Source organism: Capsicum annuum, chromosome 1 (genome assembly GCF_002878395.1).
Source record: "Capsicum annuum cultivar UCD-10X-F1 chromosome 1, UCD10Xv1.1, whole genome shotgun sequence".
Classification (NCBI taxonomy): Eukaryota; Viridiplantae; Streptophyta; class Magnoliopsida; order Solanales; family Solanaceae; genus Capsicum; species Capsicum annuum.
Window position 1 is genome coordinate 28,088,826 of NC_061111.1, and position 11,445 is coordinate 28,100,270.

Genomic DNA, 11,445 nt, shown 5'->3' on the forward strand with positions numbered 1-11,445 from the left:
TGAAGATGAATTCCAAGATCTTTATTAAGTCTTATAAAGTAGGTTAATTCAACCACGGTTGATCTAAGACTTCCATATTCAGCTTTAACTATACTTCTTGAAATAATAGGCTATTTCTTAGACTAACAAGACACTATAAAATCTCTAATTTTGATAGAAAATTCTGTAATAGATTTTTCTAGACACTACACATGATTCATTCTACATCACAATATGTAGTTAGGACATTTTTCCTGATTGTTGACAACAATAACCCTTGACCAGATGCTCTTAATAGATCTTATGAATCTTAGAGAAGCATTTATATGAGACTTTTTAGGTTTCTGAATGAATTGACTTAGAGTTTGAACACTGTATGAGATATCAGATCTAGTTATTGTAAGATATATTAATTTTCCAATGATCCTCAAATATAAATCATGATCGGTTAGTTCATCCTCATTTGAATTTGTTATTTCTTTGTTGTGCTAATCATACTCTCTAGTTGTTAGCTTGATAGTTGTATCCATAGGTGTATTTGCAGGTTTAGCAACATTTACGTTAATTTCAGATAATAGCTCAAGTGTATATTCCTTTGATGCATAATACATTATTTTGACCTTGAAAACTCAATACCCAATAAATACTTCAAGTCACCTAAATCCTTTATTAAGGCCTTGTAAAATGCAATTTAGTCTCTGTGATTTCATCAATGTTGTCTTATGTTATTAGAACATCATCCACATAAACAAAATCTATCAAAATACCATTTTCAGTCTTTCTTGTGAACAAAAAGTGATCATACTACCTTTGTTTAAAGTCACAGTTGATGAGAGCCTCACATAACTTGGCATTCCACTATCTTGGTGCTTATTTAAGCCCACACAATGATATAGTAAGCCTGCATAGTGATTGCACTACCCCTTACTTCTAAATCCTTATGGGAGTTGCATATAAATATCATCATGCAAATATCCTTGTAGAAAGACATTATATATATTTATTTTATGTATATGTTAATGTCTTGAGGCTACAATAACTAAAACTATTGTTAAACTCACCATTTTTTCCATAAGACTAAATGTCACTTGATAGTCAATATCTTCTATTTGACTATATTCGTTGACCACAAGTCATGCCTTGAACCTCTCTATTTCATTTGTTGCTTTATATTTCATCTTGAAAGTCTATTTGTATCCAATGGCATTTGTTATGAGGTAGTGACACTATTGTCCATGTTTTATTATTCGCTAGTGCCTTTATTTCTACTTGCATGGCCTCTATCTACCTTGGTTATTTAGATGCTTCTGCATAAGGAGTAAGTTTAATGATATTAAAAAAGATAGTAAGATAAACTTGATATTTTGGTGTAATATCAACATATACGGTGATTTTAGATAATGCATAAGGAACATTATCATGAACATTTAAAGATACAAAGTTTTTCATCCAACTAGGTGGATGTGTGCTTCTTGATGACTTTCTTTTCCCTTCAGTAGGTGTAGAATGTCTGTTGTTAGGTTGAAACTAATGAGTAGAGGTGTTATGTCCTTTATGAGTCTCAGAAGTAGTTATAGGTGCAACAGTATGAGATGTGTCATGAGTTGGTTGCACTGATCTTGTGGCAGACATAGTAGTAACAGACAGTTGAACGACCTCAGATTTAGTACTCAGTAGTTAACTAAGTGTGCTAAACATTTGGTTGCAAAGGGAAAGATTTTCTCTCTGAAAGCTACATCCCAATTTTCAAAGAAAATCTTATTAGCTAAATCATACAATATATAGCTCTTCTATGTTTCAGAATAACCCATATGAACAAATTGTCTAGTTCTAGGGATAAACTTATCTGATTATTGAACTAAGGGTTCGTTTGGTAGAGCGTATAAGATAATACTGAATAGGTTGTATTAGTAATGCTGGGATTAGTAGTGCAGGGATTAGTAATACTGGGAATAGTAATACTAGGATTATTTTTTATGCAGTGTTTGATTTGATGTATTGAAAACAATATGTATTGTTATATTTTAAAAAGAATATTTGTTTGTTTACAAAAATACCCTCAACATATTATAACTTTGTGTATTTTCTTTGCAAAACTTTATTATTCTTTTTTTTTTAAAATAAAAAAAATGAACAATATAACTAATTATTTACTTTGAAATAATTTTAAGATTTAATCATTCACTTGCAATTTTTTTTTGGGGTTATCTTTTCTTTATTTGTTTATCATTTGCTTGTTGTTCCCATTTTGTGGTGTTTTTAAGTTGGAGGGGGTACGTGTAATTTTTGAATGAGATAATAGAATTATTATTAACATAAAGTTGTGTTCGGTAGAGTGTTAAAGCTAAGTAGAAAAGTTATTTTTATTTATGAATATCCTATTTACAAAATTAAGCTAGTATGCAATCATGCAATTTATTTTCGGATTTTCATCAATAAGTATTTTTTTTAAGTTAATGGAGTAATTTTTTTATGAGTAAAATTATTTGGAGGGATATTATTATCTTGATAAATTGAAAAGAAGTAACTCACATTGAATAAATTGAAAAAGATTTAGAAAAAAATTAATGAAATTTGAGGCATTTTTGTAAATAATAATAAAATTTGTAAATAATAATAAAATTAAGAAAATAAAAAAAATATTTAAAAGAATTTGAAGGATATTTTTGTCTTTACACATATTAGTCCATGGTATTAAAACTCATGTATTGCTAAACCACCATATGGGATGTATTAGTAATACACCCTATAATACCATATAGGGTGTATAACTAATGCATGGTATTAGTAATACATAGGTCCATAATTCTACCAAACATAGTATTAAGTAATACCACACTTAATACATAGACTATTTTTTTTAATACATCCTACCAAACGACCCCTTAGGTGAGCTAATAAAGGCTTTTTCTTGTGAAATCGCTCATAAGGAGACACATCATTAAGAATAATAGAAGGAAGCCTATTAATGAGATAAACTATAACTTTAACACAGTATCCCCAGAACTTAATGGAAATTTTCCCTTGAGATCTCAAAGTTCTAACAACTTCTAATATCTGTTTATGCTTTCTCTCACCAGTATTATTTTGTTGAGGAGTATAAGAGCATGCTTTTTGATGAAATATGCCTAGATTACTGAACAAGTCACAATAGGTTGCATTGATAACCTTTGTTCCATTTTCTGTTCTAATAGTCTTAACACAAATATTAAATTGAATCTGTACAAAGGTTGAGAACTATTTGATTACAGCAACAACATCATCAAATTTAACAATAGCAAGTATATCTATGTATATCTTGAAAGAACATCGACAACAGTTGAAAAAACTTATAACCATCACCAGTAGCAATCTTATAATGCCCCCACAAATTCATATGTATTAGATCAAATGCATTAGAGATACGAGATGTACTTAATGAAAAAGGTATTCTAACTTGTCTAGCAAATGGACAAACAATACATGCTTTAACTACATTACTTATATCATTTCTTTGTTCAGGAAATAGTTTCAAAAGAGTGTTAAAAGGACACATGTCCAAGTCTCAATGTGACAACGTATTTATTCTAGTTACTTTTAGTTTGAGCTAACAAGCCAGTTCCAGCCTTCTTAATCTTGGTAGCCTTTGATTGACTATGAAATATAAGTCTTCCTTTTCTTTATCAATCTCTTTTGCCTTTCCATCGTAGAAACCTTGAAATAGACAAGAATCAGAAAAATATAACTGAAATTGCAATTATTTGGTTACCTTAGATACAAAAATGAGATAACAAGTTATATTTGAACTGAGGAACTGTAACACATTTTTTAAAGTACTCCTAGTTGAGATATCGCTAGTGCCAATGTGTGTGGCATGAGAAATATCACTATTAGGTAGACACAGTTCTTGGAGTAGTCATTTTTACAACAAACTATTTGTTCAACAAATCAACCATAGATGTCATGTGATTAATGGTACTTGTATCAATAATCTAGTATTGTGAACCCTTTTCCATTAGAGTACCATTTTTAATTGATACATTGAATGAGATAGTTGAGGGAAAAAAGGGAATAGACTGATTTTGTTCAAGTATATTACAGATCTATTGATATTGGTCTTTAATAAACATTGGTGGCATTGCATATGTTCCACTTGTTGAGCTAGAACTAGGAAGATTGTATTATTTCTGAACGATCCGGTCTCGAGAATGCTTATGACTCAGCCATTGAGAAATTTATAGACTCTACTCTTCAGTTACTACGTTATTTGTACTAGGACCAGTCTATCTGTGATTAATCCTGTGGTATGAATGTTTCTGATACTTGTCATTTTCTCTTTGATTTGTACTCTTATGTTCATTATGTTTTGGATGACTAGAAGGATATCCAACCATCCTATAGCATTCCATCATTCAATGTCCTTGAAGTTTGCAATGATCACATATGCCATTAGGGTTGTAGTTGGGATTATAATTCCTTTTCCCTTTTTGATTCATAGTTTTGGTGTACATTGCATTGTTTTTGAGATTCCAAGAGCCATCCTCAATAACCCTGCAGTTCCAACAAATTAGTAAACTGTATTTGGTTCTCATTATCATAGTCATGGAATAAACTTGATTAATTATAAGCAAAGAGCACATAAGTAGAATCTGACTTCTTGCTTGGGCATATGTGTCATTAATTCCCATCAAGAATTGGCGCAATTTTTGTCTCTACAAATACATCAAGAAATCCATAGACCTTTCACAATTACATGTAGGTGGAGGTACCACAACTCAAATTCATCCCAAAGAGCTCTCAACCTAGAGTAGTACTCAGCCACAGATTGTACACTTTGTATTATAAAAGATATTTCTTGATGCAAATTAAGTATGCTTTATCCATCAATCTTATGAAATTTTTCTCTTAAATCAATTCAAACATCATGAGCATTAAAAGCATATACTATACCCCCTATATGATTGCTAGCAGCGAATTCATTAACCAGGATAATACAATAGCATTTATCATCTCTTATTGATTCAACAATTCAACTGGAAACCCTTTATTTTTCCAGGTGCTATCACTAAACCCATTTTATTTCTACCAATTAAAGCTATGCTCATGGTCTTACTCTATATGACATAATTCTTACTTCCTTTTAATTAAAAAGAGATGATAGTAAACACCTTTTACATCAACAGTAGTGAGCTATAGAGGATGATTGAGATCAATAATAGCCTGGCCTAAGGAGGTTCCTTGATACACAGATGTTGATTGTGAATGCAAGGATTTGCGACCCCCGATGTATTTTTAGTAGTTTCAGTTTAGTTAGCCTCTATTGATGGACCTTGAAATAGCTGATTGGAATCTCAAACCAATACCTTGAATTAAATAATTTCTTCAGAGAGAAACTATGGTATCACAAAAGAAGAATTGAATGATGAGCAGTTTAGAATTGATTTGCTCTGATACCATGAAGATTTATGTAGATTCTTTAATGAAGAATCTGAACAAGTAAAAAAGAATAAGAGCTAGTTTTTGGAGTAAGAGGCAGAGAGAAGAGAGTGGTCATAAAAGAGTTATCATCATTCATCTTAAGTGTCAATCTGATACAAATGTGATATATAAAGTGGTAGAAGTAGTTAGTGATTTATCTATCTAAGTCATCATTGATTAATTACTAATTAACTGCCTAACTGTAACTAATTGTGTCACAATGAATAGTAATAACTGAAATCACGAAAACTGTTTAATAGTCTTAACTCACTGCTGCTTCTTTCTTCAACAAAGATAAAGATTAAGTGGGCGTTTAACCATGAAAACTAAACTTTTTGAAGTTGGAGTTGGACTTGGAGTTGAAGTTGGAGTTGAAAGTGTGTTTGTCCAAGAAAATAATTAGAGTGGTTTTTAATTTTTTTGTGAGAGAAGGAAAATGGAAAAAAAAGTGAAAACAACTTTTTCTTGTTTTTCACTTTTCGAAATACAACTCCAAGCTATATTTGAATTCTCATGGCCAAATATCAACTTGAAGTTGTATTTAGCATAAAGTGAAAAAGATTTTCAGAAAAGTGAAAAAATTCTCATGACCAAACTAAGACTATTCTTGAAAAGTGAAAAAATTCTTATGATCAAACTAAGACTAGTCTTTATGTTGCATTCAATTTGGATACTAACACTGACATTGGAGAGAGAACAAAAGATAGCGAATATCATTGACATTTAGAGAAAAAATACCGAATATCATTGACATTTAGAGAACAAAAGGATTGAATATCATAAGCAAAAAAGTGAACCTTCCATTCCTTCAGCACAGAGAATTTATGTACAAGATATTTAACAGTCAAGATTGATTTTAATGAAACTCCATAAGAGCAAGCATAAAACTGCACAAAGTCTCTCTTCAAACCATTCTGGTTTTTGCTGATAGAGTTTGTCGTCGCTAAATTAATTTATTCGAATCTTCATTATCTTTCTGAGCTCTACCATCTATGATTGTATGTCAGCATAGAGAAATTTAAAGTTTTTGTGATGAAACTTTTCGTAGTTAAAATTTAACTAATTTAAAGACAAATAATATATTTATCACAAAATGGGTACATCATTATAGTGACAAAATAACATGTCACTGATAACTTCAAATTAATGATTAATGTTACTCAATAATTGGAGCTAACTATTTTTTGGAGGAAAACTTTAGTGGACAAAATCTTTACTACCAAATTTTGTATTTCGTAACTAAAAGTATGTGCATCTTATATTTAAACACAAAATGTAATTTTTGTCACGATGACAAATTTGTTTCTTGGCTGATAGTTTCGGGGTTAAATATAACATTTATTGTGGTGTTTGCAGTATAGCTACAAAACATATATGTCGCTAATTTCTGTTTTTTATAGTGATCTTCAATGTTAAAATAACCGATCATGTTAAAAGTAATAGTACAACTGTAAGTCCTTTACATTATCTTGTGAAGGTTATGGGGTTCTTATTTATTGCTTTATTTCCTTCGGACAATCCAATAGTTTGAATCGCTCAAAACTTTATTTGAAAGGTAGTAATAAGAAAGTTTTTAACCTAAGTGATTACTCAGAATACTCGTTTGAGAACTTTTTTATACCAATTTTAAGGTCAAGTTTTAAAATTTAATGGCTTACTAAAGCATAGAACTGCTGCAAGTAAAACAAAGGAAACTGAGTAAATTAAAGAGAAAATACTCTCTTTCACCCCTGAACTATAAGCGAAATTGCTGAGACACACTTGAATTTAAAGGGGATCCTATTACTTCCTGGATTAATTAAAATCATATTTTTGACAACCTTAGTGCCTATGTGGCACATACGTGTCCAACACATTGAACGTTCACGTTTGTGTCACGTAGTGCCACATAGGCACCAAAGTTGTCAAAACTACGATTTTAATTAGTTCAGGGGACAATAGGACACCCTTTAAGTTGGGGTGTGTCTCAACATTTTTGCATATAGTTCAAAGTGGAAATAGAGTATTTTTCCTAAATTAAATAATACTCCCTATATTTCTAAACAAGTACTCTTTTGGCTTGGGCACACTCTTTAATAAATTATTCACTCCTTGAAAATTAAAGATAATTTTACCAACTTACCCTCATTAAATTTTATCTCTTTCCAAGTTGACGTTGATTACTATATTTAAACTCAAGGTCATATCAGGAAGATTATGATCAAAGTATTCTTGAAAACTTAAATTTACACATATTTAGGAATAAAATCACAACTCCAAAAAAGTGTTTATAGAGGAATGAAGGGAGTATTTTCTTAATAAATAGCCAAGTAAATAAAAATACTTCTTCAAAATGGAATTGAACAACGGAGGAATGAAATACTAGTAGTGTCTTTCCGTGGCAATGGATTACGGTCCTAGGATTTTATCAAGGCAAGTTATCATGATCTAAAGTAAGTATTTCCTCTCGTTCAAAGTAAGAAAATTTTTGACTCAATGCACACCTATTATGAAAAAGAAATTAGAACATAAATTATACATTATTTTTTACTTTTACCTTTTTAGATATTATCAAACTAATCTTAAAATTTCAGGCACATTAAAATAATGTTAATTAATTCTCTTAGAACTCATAACCTAGAAAGTTAAATGATGGGTAAAATTGAAAGAAATTTTCAACATATCTCTTGAAAAATAAACAATTCATTTATTTTGGACATTGAAAAATAGTTCAACAATTTACTTATTTTGAAAGGAAGTATGGTTTAACATTGCTCATTTTAAAAAAACATGCATTTTTAAAATTTTTATCTTGTAACTCAAAATATTTAAATATTTATTTAAGACAATTTTGAAAATTTAGTCCCATTGATATGGGTACACGCACTTCGAGAAGCTAAAATAGTTGCATATCTATATTTTATGAGGCTTTACAACCTCAATAAACTTCTACTTTCAATACATAAATTTGTAACATTGTACTAGCTAGTTATTACATTTAGAATTGGGATGGGATGGGTTGTGCATTCGTCTTGGGTACAAATGATTCATCAGATGGATTAGGAGGGAAAAAGTTTGTGCATTTTTGGCACACACAAGTATTATGGATGCAAATTATTTTCCCATCTTCACCACAATCAACTTTGCAATCTCCTGGACTCTGACAAGGTCGTGTGGACCCTGCATTACCTGTAAATATTTGATGCGAATAAGTATTTATCTACGTATATAAAGGAGCAATCGATAGTATAATTTGTACATTCAATAACTTAAAAAATTCTTGAATGAACCTTTCCAAATGAGCCGGAAGTGAACACACCAAGATCACTTTGAAGGAAAGCATGTTCATCTTCTTTAGATAATAAACTTTGGTGACTATAACCTATCCAAATTCTTGCTATTATTTTTTATTTACTTGCTATAACTTTTAGGTTTGGAAAGATGGTTCTTGCTTAACAAGAGTTGTCTTTTTTTTTTTTTTTTTTTCTTTTTTAAAAAAAACACGTTTTGTATGGGCATTTATCTATCAATGTACTTTTATGTATGCACTTATCTTGATTTTTGTTAGTTATGGATCTCTTGGTTCAAAAAATTAAAACAAGTCTCAAAATATTTTTTTTAATTTTATTTAAAATCCAATAAATATGGTTGATTATATATTTCACTATAGTAATTATAGTTTACCATGTGGTTCACTATTTTTATTGTGCTAACACATGAAGATAAAAGATTTAATAAAGGATAAATTTTTCCGCCACGATAACTACTATAACTTCAAATACATATTGAATATGAAAGAGAGATTAACCTTTTCCAATCGACAAAAGCAAAAGGGCGAGAGCAAGTACCAGCTGCATCTTCTGCATCTGTATATCAATTATACCATAATTAAGGACTATATATCATTTATGAATAATTATTTGCATCAACTGTACACGGTGGTGAAATAAGGAATTATACTAAGGGGTATCAAAATATAAAAAAAATAAACACAAGTAAAAAACTGAAGAGAGTTAACATGGAGTAGTATTTATACATAAAATTAAAATTTAAAGTTTAGCTAAACATGTATCTTCAACGAAGGGATGTCAATTTGACACCATTAGCATAAGGTGACTTCGCCACATCTGCACAGTCTTATATACAGTGTTGTTGCTTTAATTATCAGAGAATTTTCTAAAATATAAAGAAAAATAGAATTGGAAAGTTGATAATTTCAACATAACCATTCTCTACGATACATTCATGACACATATAAGAAATCCATTACAAGAACAATGAAAAGAGTTTTCTAACCTTGTTGGAGGCAAAAAAGATACTAGTATAAAATCTGGAAGCTTTTTTAACAATTTTTTTTTAAATAATGATTGCTGAGAATATGAGGGATTATAGCGACAGCTAGGTTCTTTAAATATCCTTCAGTTTAGAGGTAAATGGTGAATTTTTAGAGATAAGAACAGTTTTATTAGCAATTTACCAGTTAAGCACGAAGGAAAATAATAACAAATACAGGAAGGAAAAAATGTGAAAAGGGAAAATTGCAATAACATCATCATAACAAGGAAAAAATCTACTCATTTCTGAATTATTTCTTGCTTTTCTTGTTTTAACAATAGGAAAGGTACTAGGTCTAGAAGACTGTAAAAAATATTCTAATTTTAATAAAGATACTTTAAATCAAAATTGTCGATTCTATGAAAATATTAAGCAATAAATGTAACAATACTTTATTATATCACATGACAGTCTCCATCAATTAGTGACATGATTCAATGCAGTGTCGGGTCCAAGATTTAGGGGTTGTGGGTGCCCGAAAAGTTTGAACACACATGTTGACGTCCAAAGCTTTAAGGTCCCGAAACCTAAAGCACCAAGTATCGGAGCATAACAAAATGAACATAGGTCCGCCTCTAATTCAATGAGTTTGAGAACAAGTAATTGATAAATGAATTTGATTCATGCGCAAGGAATTGAATTTTGGATGTTGCAAGTTGCGAACTCGCGGGTATAATTATTTACGCTTATTAGGTTCCGGCGAGGTTGGTATTTGTGGAGGTATAATATGGTCAAATATTGGGTGGTTGGGCAACAGGGTTGATGATATGTAACATGGATGATTTTGAAGTATGCTTTAGGATCTGGAATTGGGTTTAGCAGTGTATATAAGCTTATGCAATTTAACTACAAAGAATGGAGATGCATACCTGACAAGTCATAAGAACCAAGCTCTTTTAATTGTTCTTTTCTTGTGGTAAACATTCTTAAGGGTAGGATAACACTACCAACTGTTGGTAGCTTAGGATATATAAGGTGTGTTTACAAAAACTGCAAGGGGGCTTAATATTCTCAATATGAAAATATTGAATTCGGCAGTGTTAAGTCTTCGTTTTGATGATTCACAAACTATCAACTTGAGACTTGGTTCATAAGGAGTCATTAATTAACAAAACTGCAACTGCTCAGGGATGAGGTTGATCACGCACTCGTCACTTTCACTTGGTTAGCACTACAGTTGGAAAAGTACTATTTTAGATAGTGAGTTGGTTGCAAGACTACAACACCTTTTCGCCCCAGCCAATCAGAGTGTAATACCCCGTAAAGGTCTTAACTCAATTCAGCTCTCAGTTGCATGTTTAAAGGGTCCAAGACTTGAACATTTCACTAAGTGTTGAGGACTTAGTTACTTTCTAGACCCCTAGACTTTACGGATTTTTAAATTGACCTTCCCGATCCCAAAATATTGGTTTTTAAGTTGATTCATGTTTAGGGATGTCAAAAGTACATTTCGGATGAGTTTCAGAATTTTCAAACGAGCGTAGGGGCACGTTTGGAGAAGCAAACCAGTGAGGCCACTGGAATAAGCTTGTGTCGCCTGGGCAAATCCGCTGGGATAAGGCCCGCGTCGCCTGGGCTAGTCTACCGGGATAAACCCCGCGTCGCCTGGCACCTATATGTTCAACTTTTGATTTAAACGCCCAAGGGGTACTTGGGTCATTTTCCATCATCCAACTCATCCATAAACACGAATTG

The 11,445-nt window shown here is 31.2% G+C and overlaps 1 long non-coding RNA gene across 1 annotated transcript; it reads right to left on the minus strand.

The window, feature by feature from the left end:
* Positions 1-8,309: 8,309 nt before the first annotated feature.
* LOC107853472 lies at positions 8,310-9,806 on the minus strand. The gene is made up of 3 exons (XR_001669773.2): positions 9,712-9,806; positions 9,224-9,281; positions 8,310-8,604 (listed from the first exon to the last, which is right to left on the minus strand). It is a non-coding gene; the product is annotated as an uncharacterized LOC107853472 (long non-coding RNA).
* Between the last annotated feature and the right edge of the window lie 1,639 nt (positions 9,807-11,445).